Source organism: Zingiber officinale, chromosome 4A (genome assembly GCF_018446385.1).
Source record: "Zingiber officinale cultivar Zhangliang chromosome 4A, Zo_v1.1, whole genome shotgun sequence".
Classification (NCBI taxonomy): domain Eukaryota; kingdom Viridiplantae; phylum Streptophyta; class Magnoliopsida; order Zingiberales; family Zingiberaceae; genus Zingiber; species Zingiber officinale.
In genome coordinates, this window is record NC_055992.1 from 155,238,778 (window position 1) to 155,254,263 (window position 15,486).

At 37.8% G+C, this 15,486-nt stretch overlaps 1 pseudogene; it reads right to left on the reverse strand.

The window, feature by feature from the left end:
- Positions 1-1,137: 1,137 nt before the first annotated feature.
- On the reverse strand, positions 1,138-3,063 carry LOC121973820 (annotated as a pseudogene).
- Between the last annotated feature and the right edge of the window lie 12,423 nt (positions 3,064-15,486).

The following is a 15,486-nucleotide window of genomic DNA, read 5'->3' on the forward strand; positions in this document are numbered from 1 at the left end:
TGTTGGAGTAATCTAGTGACCCTAGGTTTTGATGTTTGGGCAAAGGTTTAAGTTAGGTTTATTATTGTATTTGATATACATTGTGAGTGTGCAGGATATAGGTATAACAAGGAAAGTCCAAGTGTGATCTTGGCAAAGAAGGAAAGTCCAAGAATGAGTCTTGACGGTGTAAGTCCAAGCATGTAGACTTGGCAACGTAAGTCCAAGTGTGACTTGGCAATGGATGAAGTCCTGGAGGCGCGACCTCTTGGCAAAGGAAGACCCGACAACAATGACAAGGCCGATGGAAGCTCCAGAAGGTAAGACGTGAAGGATGGGGAGACATTCGAGGGATGCAAGGTTGATGGAGGAGGCTAAAGACTACGTTTAGGTTGGTCGGATGAGGACGAGTGCTGAGTGAATGTACTCAGGGGTCAAATCCTAGGATTAGGGTTTTACTATATCGTTACTGTAGCAATACTGTAGCAATCGACTGGTGTTTTCATCAGTCGACTGGAAGCCGACCGTTGACTTGTAACGGTCGAATTTCACTTAGGATCAGTCGACTGATGGCAGGAAACACAATTAAGTGTTTCCTCCCGAGCTCTATTAAAGAGAGCTCGGGGTACTTGGCCATGATTGACGAAATAGACTTGGTTAAAGCCTATTAGAGTCTCCCAAGCCCTCGTGTGATCGGTGTGCTTGTATTCAAGTATTTGTGGCGAGGTTTCTCCACCGACAAGGAGTTTGAGCTAGCCGGAGATTTCCGGGGAGTCATCCACCGACGAATCGGGATCGTCCACCCGATAGGCAGCCGTGGAGTAAGAGCCCTTATCTCCGAACCACGTAAACGTCTTGTGTTACGGTTTGTTTTAGTTTATTGTCTTTCCTTATTATTTATAGGGTTTAGCTTTCTTCTTGTTAGTTTGTATTTTATTTTCCGCCTCTAGCGGTGTCAAGGTCCCAACACTTTTTACTACATGATAGTTTCAGATTTAAGGTTTGGATGCTATGAATTAAATCATGGATAATTTGAAAACAAACAACCACGACCTTTGTATTTATAGAATTTAGGAAATATATATCCCTTTATTCACCAACAACACATCTCTTCATACACATGCATATGAATATGATACATCAACAAAAATTAATTTCTAAACAACAACAAGCATTCCTTCGTTCTGACGATCTACTTTTAAGTGAGGACGCTAGTTTGACGACCCAAAATAGCTGATAATAGAAAACGTGGTTTGTATCACAGTAAGAACAAATAGGGCAAGAGCACCAAATAATGAGATAGCTGCCCAAGGATTACTGAAGTAATCGTGATTCAACCTTGCGCGCCATTTGTTGCATCTATTGTCGTGGTGCTTCCTCATGGCAGTGAGGACGTCCGCAAGGTAGAAATTATCTGAGTGGGTGACATTCGTGCCAAGTTTGTTAAATAGAGTGGCAATTTTTTGGTTGTCACCTAAATCGCTAATAATGATTTCATGTTGTTGAAGCAATTCGACATCTGCTGCAGAATCGATGAGGTAATCCATTAACACCTGATAGGATGTAACATGGACCTTGGAATCCGTTGAACATTGCTCGTACGCGATAAAATTTCTCAAGAGCATGTTGGTGTAGTCGTCTATTCGAAGTTGGGGAATCTCCAACTTGCCATTATGAAATGTAATGTCCAGGAAACTCTTGGCTTTCTGTTTTCTTTTGAAGTTAATTCCAGCTTCATTGCAGATTGTACACTGGGAATCCATGGTAATCCAGGGCCAGGGAGATTCTCCTCGGGGTTAGCATCTCGAGCAGTGCGTATCTTATTCACCTGCGATAACAAACATGAGCGCAGCTTTGATGGCAATACCGTTTTAACTAGCTTAGAGTTGCAGAGGAAGCCAGATGTGGAGGAGGACTGATTGCCATTGCCATTGCCATTGAAATCCTCCTCGGGGTTAGCATCTCGACCAGTGCGTATCTTGTTCACCTGCGAGCGCAGCTTTGATGACAACGATACGAATACTGTTTTAACTAGCTTAGAGTTGCAGAGGAAGCCAAATGTACTGGAGGACTGATTGCCATTGCCATTGCCATTGCCATGGTTTGTTGTCGGATCAATGCAAAAAAGAAAAAGATGAATTATGTGGTGAAAAGTCTCATTGTCGGAGGGAAATTCCAAGTTACTAGAGTTACTTGAGAAACTCATGCGGATGAAATTGAATGCTAGATGTCGAAAGGGAAGGCCGAGAGGAAATGCAGATTTGCACAAAGTTTCAAGAAGAAAGAAAGGAAGCTGGTTTTCGAGCATCAAGATATCTCGTACTATTACACTTCGAGTGCACCTGGCAATCTTCATCATGGAGTTCACCCCCAACATTGTAAGTATCACAAAGCATCCGTCCAGCAACATCATTTCCACAAAGCTGTTGCTGCTCATGTTCACTTCCTCCGAATAGGCATCGCGGGCTTGCGTTTCCAGCTTCTCGATCAGATCCACATAGTCGTTCAAGACCATACCAGTGTTCTGATCGAGGACAACCTTGAGGTACTTCCATTTGAGCTGATTCGTGGCCTGTAGATGAGGTTTGTCGCGGTGGTAGGGGCCAAGCGAGACGATCCATGGCTCATAGGCTTCCTGGTCGACCTTTTTCAAGAAATCCGGGACTTTGTAGATTGTTGGCTCTATGACTGTCGATAACTTGTGTTTCTTACAGCCTATTCTCCAACCTGATTACCCAATTCCTGTCCCGTGATGTCTCAATCCTCTCATTTTCGGTGTTATTCATCTTGATTCCAAAGGATTTATCCTTGAGGATTACAATGATTCAAGTAGCTATATAAATGCAGCGATCTAACAGAGGAAGAAAATAGCACCCAAGGAAAGTAAAATATATAGCACAAAGGATTTCCCCTTGAAGATTATAATGACAGAGGAAGGAAATAGCACAAAGGAAAGGAAGGAAAATGGATCGGATGACTGATAACAATCAAGTAAAAAACCAACCTTAGAAAGCTTTCGCTAGGCTAAAGTAGTTCTATCTTTCAGCTGCTGTCCCCTGTACAATCTCAAGCTTGCTTGCTAGATTGCTGTATGGATTGCTACTTTCTCACACAAAGCAAGGTCCTATATATGCGAAGACTGATAAGATGATTATTATTTACAATCAAAGCAGGTGGCCCTGTTGGCTCAGAATCGGTGAGTAGCAGCAGGATGCAGCGAACAAAAAATAAAACAACGAAAGAAGAAGTTGCCTCACTTCTGTTCTCAAAAGAAACACACAGCACTAAAAAAAAACGCACAGTGAAAAAACGTAAGACAATCTTTACTGTTATGGAATATCAAATACAGCTTCGATGACCTCTTTAAATACACCACAAAACAAGACTTATTCCACTACTTATCCCATTAAAATAGGAATTAAAATAGGAAGACTAATTAATGTTTATCCCATAGGAAAGGTTAAGATAGAAGAGATTAACATGACTAACTTAATTATGTCGAGGATTAAATTCTCACAGGCCCTTTATGGATTACTACTTTCTCGCACGAAGCAAGGTCCTATAAGAAAGACCGTTGTACGCGCAATTGATATTCCGGCGGTGGTTTACAATATTTGAATGAGTGGTCGATTTTTGTGGGTTTATTTTCCATAAAAAAAAAAACATCCACCTTGTAAGTCGTTTCTTATCTTGATTTATTAGTCTGTATTTTGTCAGGAAATCGACGATATTAGATTGTCTAGACGAGCACATCATCTTTTTACCACAATATGAAATGCTGTTGAGCTACTTTCTAAATAGTTAATCATTCATCTAAAGTATGAATTTCAATTGTACTTAAGAATTTTTTTCTAATATGACGATAAATCTGAAAATATTGATCATTTGAATGGACTTCCCTGAGCCCTTCCTAATTTACTCATAAAAAAATTTTATAGAATGCCTAACGTAAATATATTTTAATTTTCAATAAACAATGTCGTTTGTAATTAGATTTGTAAGGGCATAATAGGTATCAAAATCTATTTTTCTCCCTTTAACATTAAAAATATTATCTTGTGATTATTTAATATTCAATAATAGATAATTTAAAAATAAAAACGCACTCCTATTTTATAATACTATATAAAGAACTCAATAATATGTTATAATATAGAAAAAAAATATTTTATCTTCTATCACTAATAATTCAAGTTAGTTATCGCATATAAATTTATAAAATTGAGCCAGAGTTAAATCCTTATAAAAACTAAAGAATTATCTTTCCAAGACAATTTTAATTTTTTAATTTATTCTCTCCTAATAATATAGGACAGTCGGGGAGTGTCGACCACTAGAATGATGGATTAATTAATAATTTAGTTTAGAAAAATTGTCATTATTCTCCCTTTATAATATAACCTAAATATATAAACAGATTGACATGATTTAACAAATTTACAAAGATAATTAATTTTAGAAAGATTAATCTTTTATATTATATAATTCAACCTTTTAAAAATATCATTTTAATTTTATACCTTATAGAATTATTTCATAAAAAATATACTTATTTAAGTATTTTTCATATCCAATTGACACAATTTAATTTTAATAAAACCAACAACTGAACAAATCAAGCAAAAAATAATTGCAAAACACTCATCTCTTAAATTGTAATCTACCAAAAATTATCCATAAAACATTACCTAACATCCTTAACCAATTAATCAGGTTTTATTTTGTCCTTGACAGCAGCAGCAGCAGCAGCATTGAAGTACGCCTGGCCTTACCTGACCTCTGGTATCTTATTTTCCTACTCCGAGCACCATTTGGTTTGGTGTACTCAAAGTTAAGTTAGACAAGTTCAGTTAACTCTTTGAATATGTGAGGAAAATATATAGTAAAAAATGATTATATTCATCGTCTTTGTCAACATGGGCAGATTTAAGAATTTAAACGTGAAAAAGTGGTCACGATTTGAACTGAGCACAACTAATTTTTACAGAGAATAAGAAGCGGTATTTTTCATCTTCACTAGTGGAATCTCATAATACTATAAGTTACACCGCTGGTAAAAGAGAATAATCGGTGATGCCGTCCCTCATATGGATCTGTCTCTATCTATCAATCCGTCTTAAGATAAATATAAAAAAAAAATTATGATAATTGAGCGGTAAATAGAGGGATGGTGAAATATGAAGCGTAGAGATGTATATTCTCTCAACTCTGAAGTTTGATCTCTGAATCTCATGTAATAAATTAATAATGACCAGTGATTGTCGTGTTCCGGACTTTCAGTGCTGGATGGTTTGGTGGGAAAATGGAGGTAAGATTTTTTGGACCACTTTTTATGGTCCAGAGGATGTGCCACTTATATTTACAGTCGGATCGTGATCACGATCCGGTTGTAAATGGTTACGATTCCTTTTTTGTTTTATCGTTCCCATCAAATTATAGTTTTTGTTCGAAGCAGACGGCCGAAAGCCGCTCATAGGATACCTTCATTTGGTGCTCAGTAACTTAATCACTTATCTATCATCGGAGATCATCGGGCGGCAAGATGATTCCTAATCGGGGCGACAAATAATTGAAGATAGTGTCGCTTGAGTTGACATTAAGCGTTGGACAAGCAATAAATACCTTTTGGCAAAATTCAAGGCGGTTTTTTTTCCCAAATTATGGAAAAGTACGTCCCGTTTCAATTTTCTATAAAAGAAAACACTCCACCTTACCGTTGAATCTAAATGATAATCAAATTGACCTGAGTACTATTTATATTATTCACATAATTATCCCCATTAAAATTATCTCCCATCTAAATTCTTAATTAAGCGGACACATTATAACAGTCAAAATTTTGTAACTATTATACATGTTATAACAACTACCATTTTATATCTACTACAATACATATTTAATCAATTTAAAAATATTTATATTATAATAATTATAAAATTATTGATTTATCTATTATTTATATTATGATAATTATAAAATTATAATTGTTATAATATATTTCACTACAATGTAATATTAATATTATAATAATTATAAAATTATTGATTCATCTATTATTTAATTATAAAAACATAACTGTTACAATATATTTCATTACAATATATTTTGTAATTATATATTATAATATAAAACAGTTAAGGAATTATATATTTAATAAAAACCTAAAATAAGAGACCTTTTGATTATTTGAAAAAACATCAACTTTTCTTTACCCTTTTTTATTGGATGGAGCAATGATAATTTTAAGAATAGGGAATGAAATATTAGTAAAAGATAATATTTGGATTATGGATTTGAAAATGATAATTTAGCTAGGAATGATTTTTAAATTTATGAGAATCAACGATATTCATATAACTAGATGAAGACCACTACAAAAAAATACCATTATTACCGACTGAATATTCTGTAGGTATTTCGTCGGTATATGAGATTACCGACGGAATACCGACGGAATTTCTGATATCGGAAGTATTTTGGTCGGCAATTACTTTACCGACGGAAAAATATATCCGTCGGTAAGTACCGACTGAATATATAATTCCGTCGGTAAATTACCGACTGAGATTCTTACCCGTCAGTAAAAAACCAAACGACGGTGAACGGAAACTCCCGACGGAAACAGCGATTCCGTCGGTGTTTACCGACGGAAACTGTGATTCCGTCGGTATTATGCCGACGGAATCACAGTTTTCGTCGGTATTATGCCGACGGAAATAGTGATTCCGTCGGTGTTTACCGACGGAAACATTGATTTCGTCGGGAATATATCGAAGAAAACCCTGTACTTTCGATAATTTACCGACGGAAATATAATTCCGTCGGTAAAAATCTGGAAAAAATTTGAAATCCAGTCCCTGTTTTGCTAGTTTCCCATATACAAATTTAATACAAATACAAACCATCACAAGCGATGGTATCACAAACACAATCCACACAATATATTAACAACATACAACAACAATATCACAATGTAAATCAATCCACAATCTCCAAAATACAACATACAACAAATATATAAATTTAACTGAACGACAAATAGAAAATCTCCAAACTATAATAAAATCTAAGTATCAAGTTCTCACAATCAAAAGTATCTAAAATTATACAAGTGAACGACAAATACAAAATATCCAAAATACATACCATGATACATCACTTATACATATATCCGAATATAATCCTGTAAAAGTCAAATACAATAGATTATGATTAGAATAAATCGATGCAAATATAATATAACTCAAACATTGTTATATATAACTAATTTTACTTGTAAAAAAAAATACCTGGATTATATTTTGGATAACCAATAATAGTGGTGATGGTGAATGTATCAGTATGAACTCCTGAAAAATGTAAAACACTTTAAGATAAACATATAATAATATACAATAAATATATTTGACTTAATGAATATCTAAAAAAATATAAAAAAAAAAATCAAGTTATAGTTAAACATACCTCAACAAAATCTAATCATCAGCGGGGTCAGGGTCTGATGGGTCTGGGGTCTCCTCTGACTGAGGCTGCTGTGATGGGTCCCATCGTGCAATGATTACTTGCATCTGGGCCAATGTCTACTCCTGTGCAGCCCACTTCTTCTCCCACTTCTGATCCATGGTAGTCATCTGAGTCTTCAAGTCTTGGTTTTCTTTTCTTAATGACTCCACCTCAGAAGAAGAAGAAGAGGAACTCGCACGACCCCTAGGAGTCCTCAAGCGATCAAATACCACCTTGGCCTGGGAACCAAGGCCGTAGAGGGAGGAGTTCTTTGTCCTTCCACCCACAACATCATAATAAATTTCATTTATTTCTTGAGTGGATAGATCCTGTGACTCCCCTCCCTCTACTGGTGGCTGAGATGTCTGAGCAACCCTGCTTATCATTTCCTCCCGTGTAGAAAAAATATACAATTTATATATTATACACAATTATTAAAGCTAATTAATCATTATTAAAGATTAAATATAAATTGCAAGTTAATAATTCAAACCCCAATGTTCTTTGATCGATCATCAATATATGTGTCATCCTTTCTCTTGTGAGTTTTGAGAAAGATCTCCAAGCATGTGGGTTGTCTTTCTAAAGAACGCTCTTGCATGCACAAACAAATTTGACTAAAATTATACAAGTTCATTAATAAATAAAAATTTATTTTATATAACTTTAAATTAAAATCACCAGATCCATAGCGTGCTCAACAATGGAACGAGATCCTGATGTATGTCGAGCAGATCCAGTACTCGGGTCACCTGGCTCTGTATTCCTATTCGCTCGAGCTTTTAGAGCCTTTGTCTGCCATCTTTCTGCAGACCAAGTGGTCGTCCATGCACTCCAAATCTCCTCGGATACATAAGCAGGTCGTGTGACATCCTTTCTCACATAGTATAATAGGTCTTTGTACAACTTGGCACAATAAATATTCTAAGTTTTTGCAAATTCTACCTCGTGTCCCTCCTTCCATGTATATTTTTTCTGCAATTTAAAAATAAAATTTTAGAATATTAAAGGATAAATATAATGTACATATTCAATTTACTTACCACAAATTCTTGATAATAGAAATCCTTAGTTCCAGCATCTACATGTCTCCATGTAGTCTCAGATATGCAGACTCTTTCCTTAAATTTCCGTGTGATATATGTGGATACTCGATGGCCGTCGGGAGTAAACCTACATATAAGCAATATTAAGACATAAGATATATGTTATAAATAAAGAACTTGAATTACTAATAATAAAAAAAATACTTACGACTCTCCAACAACCCTAAGTACGGTGGATCCACGGAGTGGTGCTGGAAGATCTGCCATGATACCTTATATCTACAAAAACATATTAGCACACATCATAATAAATCTTTAATAACATGATAAATAAGCAACAAAACATGATTAAAGCATAACTTACTAGATGAATAATAATGCTAAAATTTAATCAATGCTAGACTCTGGAAGCATTTCTACTCAACATTAACAGTTTGTAAGTCGTCGTCGCTAGACTCTGTTAGTTCAACAAAATCCTCACTGCTGGATTTCTCTCCATCATCTATCTCCTCGTCAGTGGCATTACCATCTACAAGTAATTGTGATGTAGATTGGATTTGTGAATCAACCGAATGTCTCTCTACTTCGTCATTCTGAAATGCATCATGGTTTTGAGCAGTAATAGTGTTCGGCATTTCTATGGTTGAACGAGACTTCAATCGACAAACAGACAACCATTCACTAGCTCTTCTTCTCTTCGTAGGATATTCAAGATAAACCACCTGACCCGCTTGTATTGCAAAAATGAAAGGTTCAAACTTATTGAACCTTCTGTTTGCATTAACCTCTACTAAATTATAATTTGGATGTATTCTGGTACCTGTTCTTGGGGTTGGATCATACCATGAACATTTGAACAACACACACCTTTTTATCGGTAATGCAGGATACTCAACCTCTATAATTTCCTCAAGTCTACCATAGTAATCAAACTCAGTGTTATTGGTGTCGATAGATCCTTTAACGCAAACACCAGAATTAAAAGTTAATCTCTGTGAATCTCGTTGTCTCACATGGAATTTGAGACCATTAACATAGTAACCCGAATAGACCATTATTTGGCGTAGGGGGTCCAGATGCAAGATTCAATATTCTATCATCTTGTACATTAGATATTCTTCGGTCTTTCACATATCAAAATAGTAATACGAAAAATTAGGACCGAATTTTTTTTAATAAATAATTATGAAAATTTCTCTAACTCACATATATTTGAAACCATAATGCAAATTCGGTCTCTAACTTTTCAGCAACCTCACTTGCAGTCATTGATGGATTTTGAAGATGTAATTGTTGCTCATACAAGCTTTGAAAAAAGATAATTATAAGAAAATTAGGATATCAAGCAATTAACTACAACGAAATAAAAGTTTGATTAGAGAAGTTAACTTACTTTATGTAGGGTTTGACCTCATCACAGTTTAAGAGTATGTATGTTCTTGCAGCATGGTATTCTTGTTGAGTTAACCATCTAGAAACAGATGCACCCATTGGTTTACCAGAAAATTTGGAAATAGAAAACATCGATGGATCTATATTCTGAGTATCATCGGAATTTCTAGGACATTTGCTAAAGGACCGATGCGGCCGGGTAGAAGGGGGGTTGAATAGCCCTGAAAAATCAAGCACAACCCTTTCTCGTACTATTAAGCTAACACATAAAAAATAGATTAAACAGAAAATAAAGCATAAAAACGAGGCACCGAATTTGACTTGGTTACAACCGGGGAGGTTGTTAATCCAAGGATGAAGATCGCACTAAGAGCTCCTTCAGGCGGAGAAGCCTCGTTTACAGCAGTGTAAGCACAGAAAGACAGAAGCTAATCTAAACAGTGGAAGCACACAAGTGTTGTTTACAATTTCTGAACTTATGAAGAGCTTCTGGACCAAGGCTATATTTATAGCCTTGGTCGGGGCGCCTGGAAGGGTTCCGGGCGCCCTGGGGGGGATAAAATTTTATCCCCCAACGTTCAGATCACGTAAATCGCGATCTTGGTCAAAATCAGGGTCCGGGCGCCCCGGAGCAAAAAGTCAACTACGGTTGACTTTTTGTCCGGGACCACTTCTCCGTTAAGTCCCCGTCTCGGTCCGGGTCTTCTGCTCCGGATCCGCTTGATTGGGTGATCTCTGACATCCGGAATAGGGCTCACCCGAACCCATCTTCCGGTCTTCTCGAGCGTGCTTCCCTCGTCCCTCGGTGGTGCGCGTGTCCTTCTCGTCCACTAGCGTACTCATCCGCAGACTTCGTCCCTCGATCGCACTCCGTTTAGCTGCGTCTCTTGCTCCCGAGCAATCTTCCGCTCCGGCTTCGTACCTCGGAACCATCGCGCACTTCCTTCTCGTCCGGCGGTGTGCCGCGCCTCGTCCCTCGGACGCATCAAGCCCACTAACTGCGTCTTCCGCTCGAGTACCTGTGCTCCTAAGCTCCTGCACACTTAGACACAAGGTTAGAAAACAACAGAACCTAACTTAACTTGTTGATCACACCAAAACCAACCTTGGGGTTCCAACAATCTCCCCCTTTTTGGTGTGATCAACCCAAGTTAAGCTAGGGTTAACTAGACAAAAAATAAACTAACTAAATTTACAATTTAGTGCACAAAGATAGAAAAAAATAGTTTTAGGCTACCTCCCCCTAGACTTATACTTATCCTTCTCCCCCTTTGATCACAAAAAAATGGGGTTCCAAAAAAAATCTAAGGGTTAAAGACTTAGAAAATTTTGAAAAGCTACCTTAAAAAAAATTTCTAAGTCAAAAGATTCTAAGTTAGAAAAAGAATTTTGCAATCAATAAAACTTAATTAAATATTTTGAAAAATATTTTTGAATCAATAAAAGCAGAAAAAACTCTAAGTAAAATTTTAACTTAGGAAAAAATATTTTTTGAAAATTTTTCTAAACACTCTAAGTAAAAATTATTTTTGAAAATAGAATTTAAAAAAAAAATAATTTTCTCACTTAAAGCGCTAACTTTGATTTTAAAATTTACACTAAGCAAGATTTAGGAACCCAATAAAGGTTCCAACCTACTGGATTAACTAAAAATTTCTTAGGGACATATTTTCTAGAGATATTTTTAATTTGTCCCTGGTGATATCTATAATACCAATTCAAATTATTGAACCTTCTAAAATTGGTTTTAGATGAGCAAGCAGAGTTTTTCAAGTTTTCTACTTGAATTTTTAAATTTTGAATTTCTAATTTTAATTTTTCATTTTCTAAATTTGATTTATCTAGCATTTCTAACGGACAAGATGTAGCTAATATTGCTTTTAAATCTTTATTTTCATTTTCTAATTTGCAGCAATCTTTTGTTAAAATTTTAATGAATTTCAACATTTTATCAGGAGGAAGAGATCGTACCTCACTTACCTTGTCGATCTCGTTGTCGGTTTCTCCCCCTGAACTGCTGCTCTCTTCGGACGTGGCTCCCCCTTTATCGATGCTTTCGATGCTCATTTCGGAAGAGCTTGACTCGCAGTCGTCGTCTTGATGACTCGCCATTAACGCGAGCCTGGAGAACTCCTTGACTTCTGATTCCGACGACGTATCGTCCCACGTCGCTTTTAGGGCCTTGCGCTTTTGGATAGGCTTCTTACCCTTGTCCTTCCCTTTGTTCTTCAGTTTAGGGCAATTGTCCTTGACGTGCCCTTCTTCATCGCAATGGTAGCAGCGGATGGTTCTTTTCTTTCTTCCCTGCGGATGGTTAGATTTCATAGATTTACAAATATTTTTAAATCGTCTTACCATCATCACCATTTCCTCGTCGTCGAGAGAAGATTCTGACTCAGGTTCGTCTCTCGAAGCTTTAAGAGCGACATTATTCTTGGGCTCCTTCGGACCTGCACATCTTGACTCATGCACTTCAAAAGTTGAAAATAATTCATCTAATGAAATTTTTTCTAGATCTTTTGAAATGTAAAAGGCATCTACTAGTGATACCCATTTTGAGTTTCTAGGAAAGGAATTTAGGACATACCTTAGCGAATCTCGGTTACTTACCTCTTCTCCGAGATTCGTAAGTCTAGTGATGAGTTCCTGAATCCTCGAGTGTAGATGTGCAATTGTTTCACCTTCTTCAAATCGGAGGTTTGTAAGCTGGTTACGAAGTAAATCCCGTCTTGCAAGTTTGGCTTCGGATGTTCCTTCGTGTAACTCCAGGAATTTCTCCCAAAGCTCCTTTGCCGAGTTGTAGGTACCGACTCGATTGACTTTGTGTTGGAAGTACACTTAGCAGATGGAATTCTGCTTTCTTGTTTGCCACGTGGTCAGCCTGCTCCTTCTTTAACCATTGATTTCTTGCTTTGCCCTCTGGTGCTTCATAGCCAAATTCCATTGTTAGTAATAAATCATAATCTGTTTCAAGAAATACCTCCATTCGATTTTTCCAGCTAGCGAAGTCCCCTTCAAATTTTGGTGCGTGGATGTTGGATCCGGCCATCTTGTTGCTTCGTTCGGCGGTTAGTCCTCCTGAAGCGCCTCGGCTCTGATACCACTTGAAGGACCGATGCGGCCGGGTAGAAGGGGGGGTTGAATAGCCCTGAAAAATCAAGCACAACCCTTTCTCGTACGATTAAGCTAACACATAAAAAATAGATTAAACAGAAAATAAAGCATAAAAATGAGGCACCGAATTTGACTTGGTTACAACCGGGGAGGTTGTTAATCCAAGGATGAAGATCGCACTAAGAGCTCCTTCAGGCGGAGAAGCCTCGTTTACAGCAGTGTAAGCACAGAAAGACAGAAACTAATCTAAACAGTGGAAGCACACAAGTGTTGTTTACAATTTCTGAACTTATGAAGAGCTTCTGACCAAGGCTATATTTATAGCCTTGGTCGGGGCGCCTGGAAGGGTTCCGGGCGCCCTGGGGGGGATAAAGTTTTATCCCCCAACGTTCAGATCACATAAATCGCGATCTTGGTCAAAATCAGGGTCCGGGCGCCCGGAAGCATTCCGGGCGCTCGGAAGCATTCCGGGCGCCCCGGACAGCTCCGGGCGCCCGGATTGGTTCCGGGCGCCCCGGAGCAAAATGTCAACTATGGTTGACTTTTTATCCGGGACCACTTCTCCGTTAAGTCCATCTCGGTCCGGGTCTTCTGCTCCGGATCCGCTTGATTGGGTGATCTCTGCCATCAGGAATAGGGCTCACCCGAACCCATCTTCCGGTCTTCTCGAGCGTGCTTCCCTCCGGCTTCTCGTCCCTCGGAATTGCCGCGTGTCCCTTCTCGTCCACCAGCGTACTCATCCGCAGACTTCGTCCCTTGATCGCACCCTGTGCCGACCTTCGCGCTAGCTGCGTCTCTTGCTCCCTGAGCAATCTTCCGCTCCGGCTTTCGTACCTCGGAACCATCGCGCGCACTTCCTTCTCGTCCGCCGGTGTACTCTTCCGCAGCGCCTCGTCCCTCGGACGCACCGCGTGCCGTCCTTCTCGCTAGCTGCGTCTTCCGCTCGAGTACCTGTGCTCCTAAGCTCCTGCACACTTAGACACAAGGTTAGAAAACAACAGAACCTAACTTAACTTGTTGATCACACCAAAACCAACCTTGGGGTTCCAACATTTGCGGTGTCTGGTTTTAACATTATCAGCAAAATAATAAGAGCAGAACGAAGATACTTCCTCCACCAGATAAGCATTACATATTGACCCTTCAACTCTTGCTTTATTACGAACATTATTTTTTAATTTTCTTAAAAAACTTTCAAATGGGTACATTCATCTGTACTGCACAGGACCAGCTATTCGTGCCTCATATGGTAAATGTACCGGTAGATGTTCCATTGAATCAAAAAAACTTGGTGAAAATATGCGCTCCAACTTACAAAGTATGAGAGGAATGTCAGTCTCTAGCTGAATCATATCAACCGTCATAATACACCTCGCTGTCAAATCTCTGAAAAAAAGACTCAACTCTGTAAGTGCTTGCCAAACATTATTGGGAAGTAAATCATGAAAAGCTATTGGAATAAGTCTTTGCATGAACACATGACAGTCATGACTCTTCATTCCAAACATCTTTAATTTGTTCATGTCAACGCATCGAGCCATATTCGAAGCATATCCATCTGGAAATTTAATTTATTTTAACCAACTACATAAAGCTTGTTTACCATCTTTGTCCAATGTATAACAAGCTTTTGGAAACTTATTGGTTGTTTCATTCTGATGCAATTCTGGTCTGTTGACTAGTTCTTTTAATTCTTCACGTGATTTTGCAGTGTCCTTAGTTCTTCCAGGTGCATTCATCACAGTGTTGAAGATATTATCAAAGAAATTTTTCTCAACATGCATCACATCTATATTGTGTCGAATGAGTAGATACTTCCAATAAGGCAACTCCCAAAATATGCTCATTTTCTTCCAACCACACTTGTTCATCCTCACAAGATACTTATTTATCTCATCAGAATTAGGCTGAGATACTGGGATAAATCCATAACTATCTATTTGTTCAATGATTTCTTCACCTGAAGCATGGACTGCTGGGGGAGGTTTTCTGACTATAACATTCTTTAGAAAATTTTTCTTATTTCGCCTAAAAGGGTGATCCAGTGGTAGAAATTTATGATGATTATCAAACCAAGATATCTTCCCACTGCAAGGTAATGAAAATGCATCGGACTCTGTCATGCAATGTGGGCATGCTAATTTACCAGCCGTGCTCCATCCCGACAACATTGAGTATGCTGGAAAATCACTGATCGTCCATAATAAGGTCGCATGCAATGTAAAATTAGTTTTACTTGCAATATCATAAATAACCGACCCTACATTCCATAATTCATTAAGCTCGGCAATTAGAGGTTGCAAGAAAACATCTATCTTATCTTTTGGATTGGCTGGACCAGGAATAAGCACGATAAGAAACATAAATTCATCTTTCATGCACATCCATGGTGGTAAATTGTACGGTGTTAATATAACTGGCCAAGATGAATATTGTTGTCCCGACTGACCAA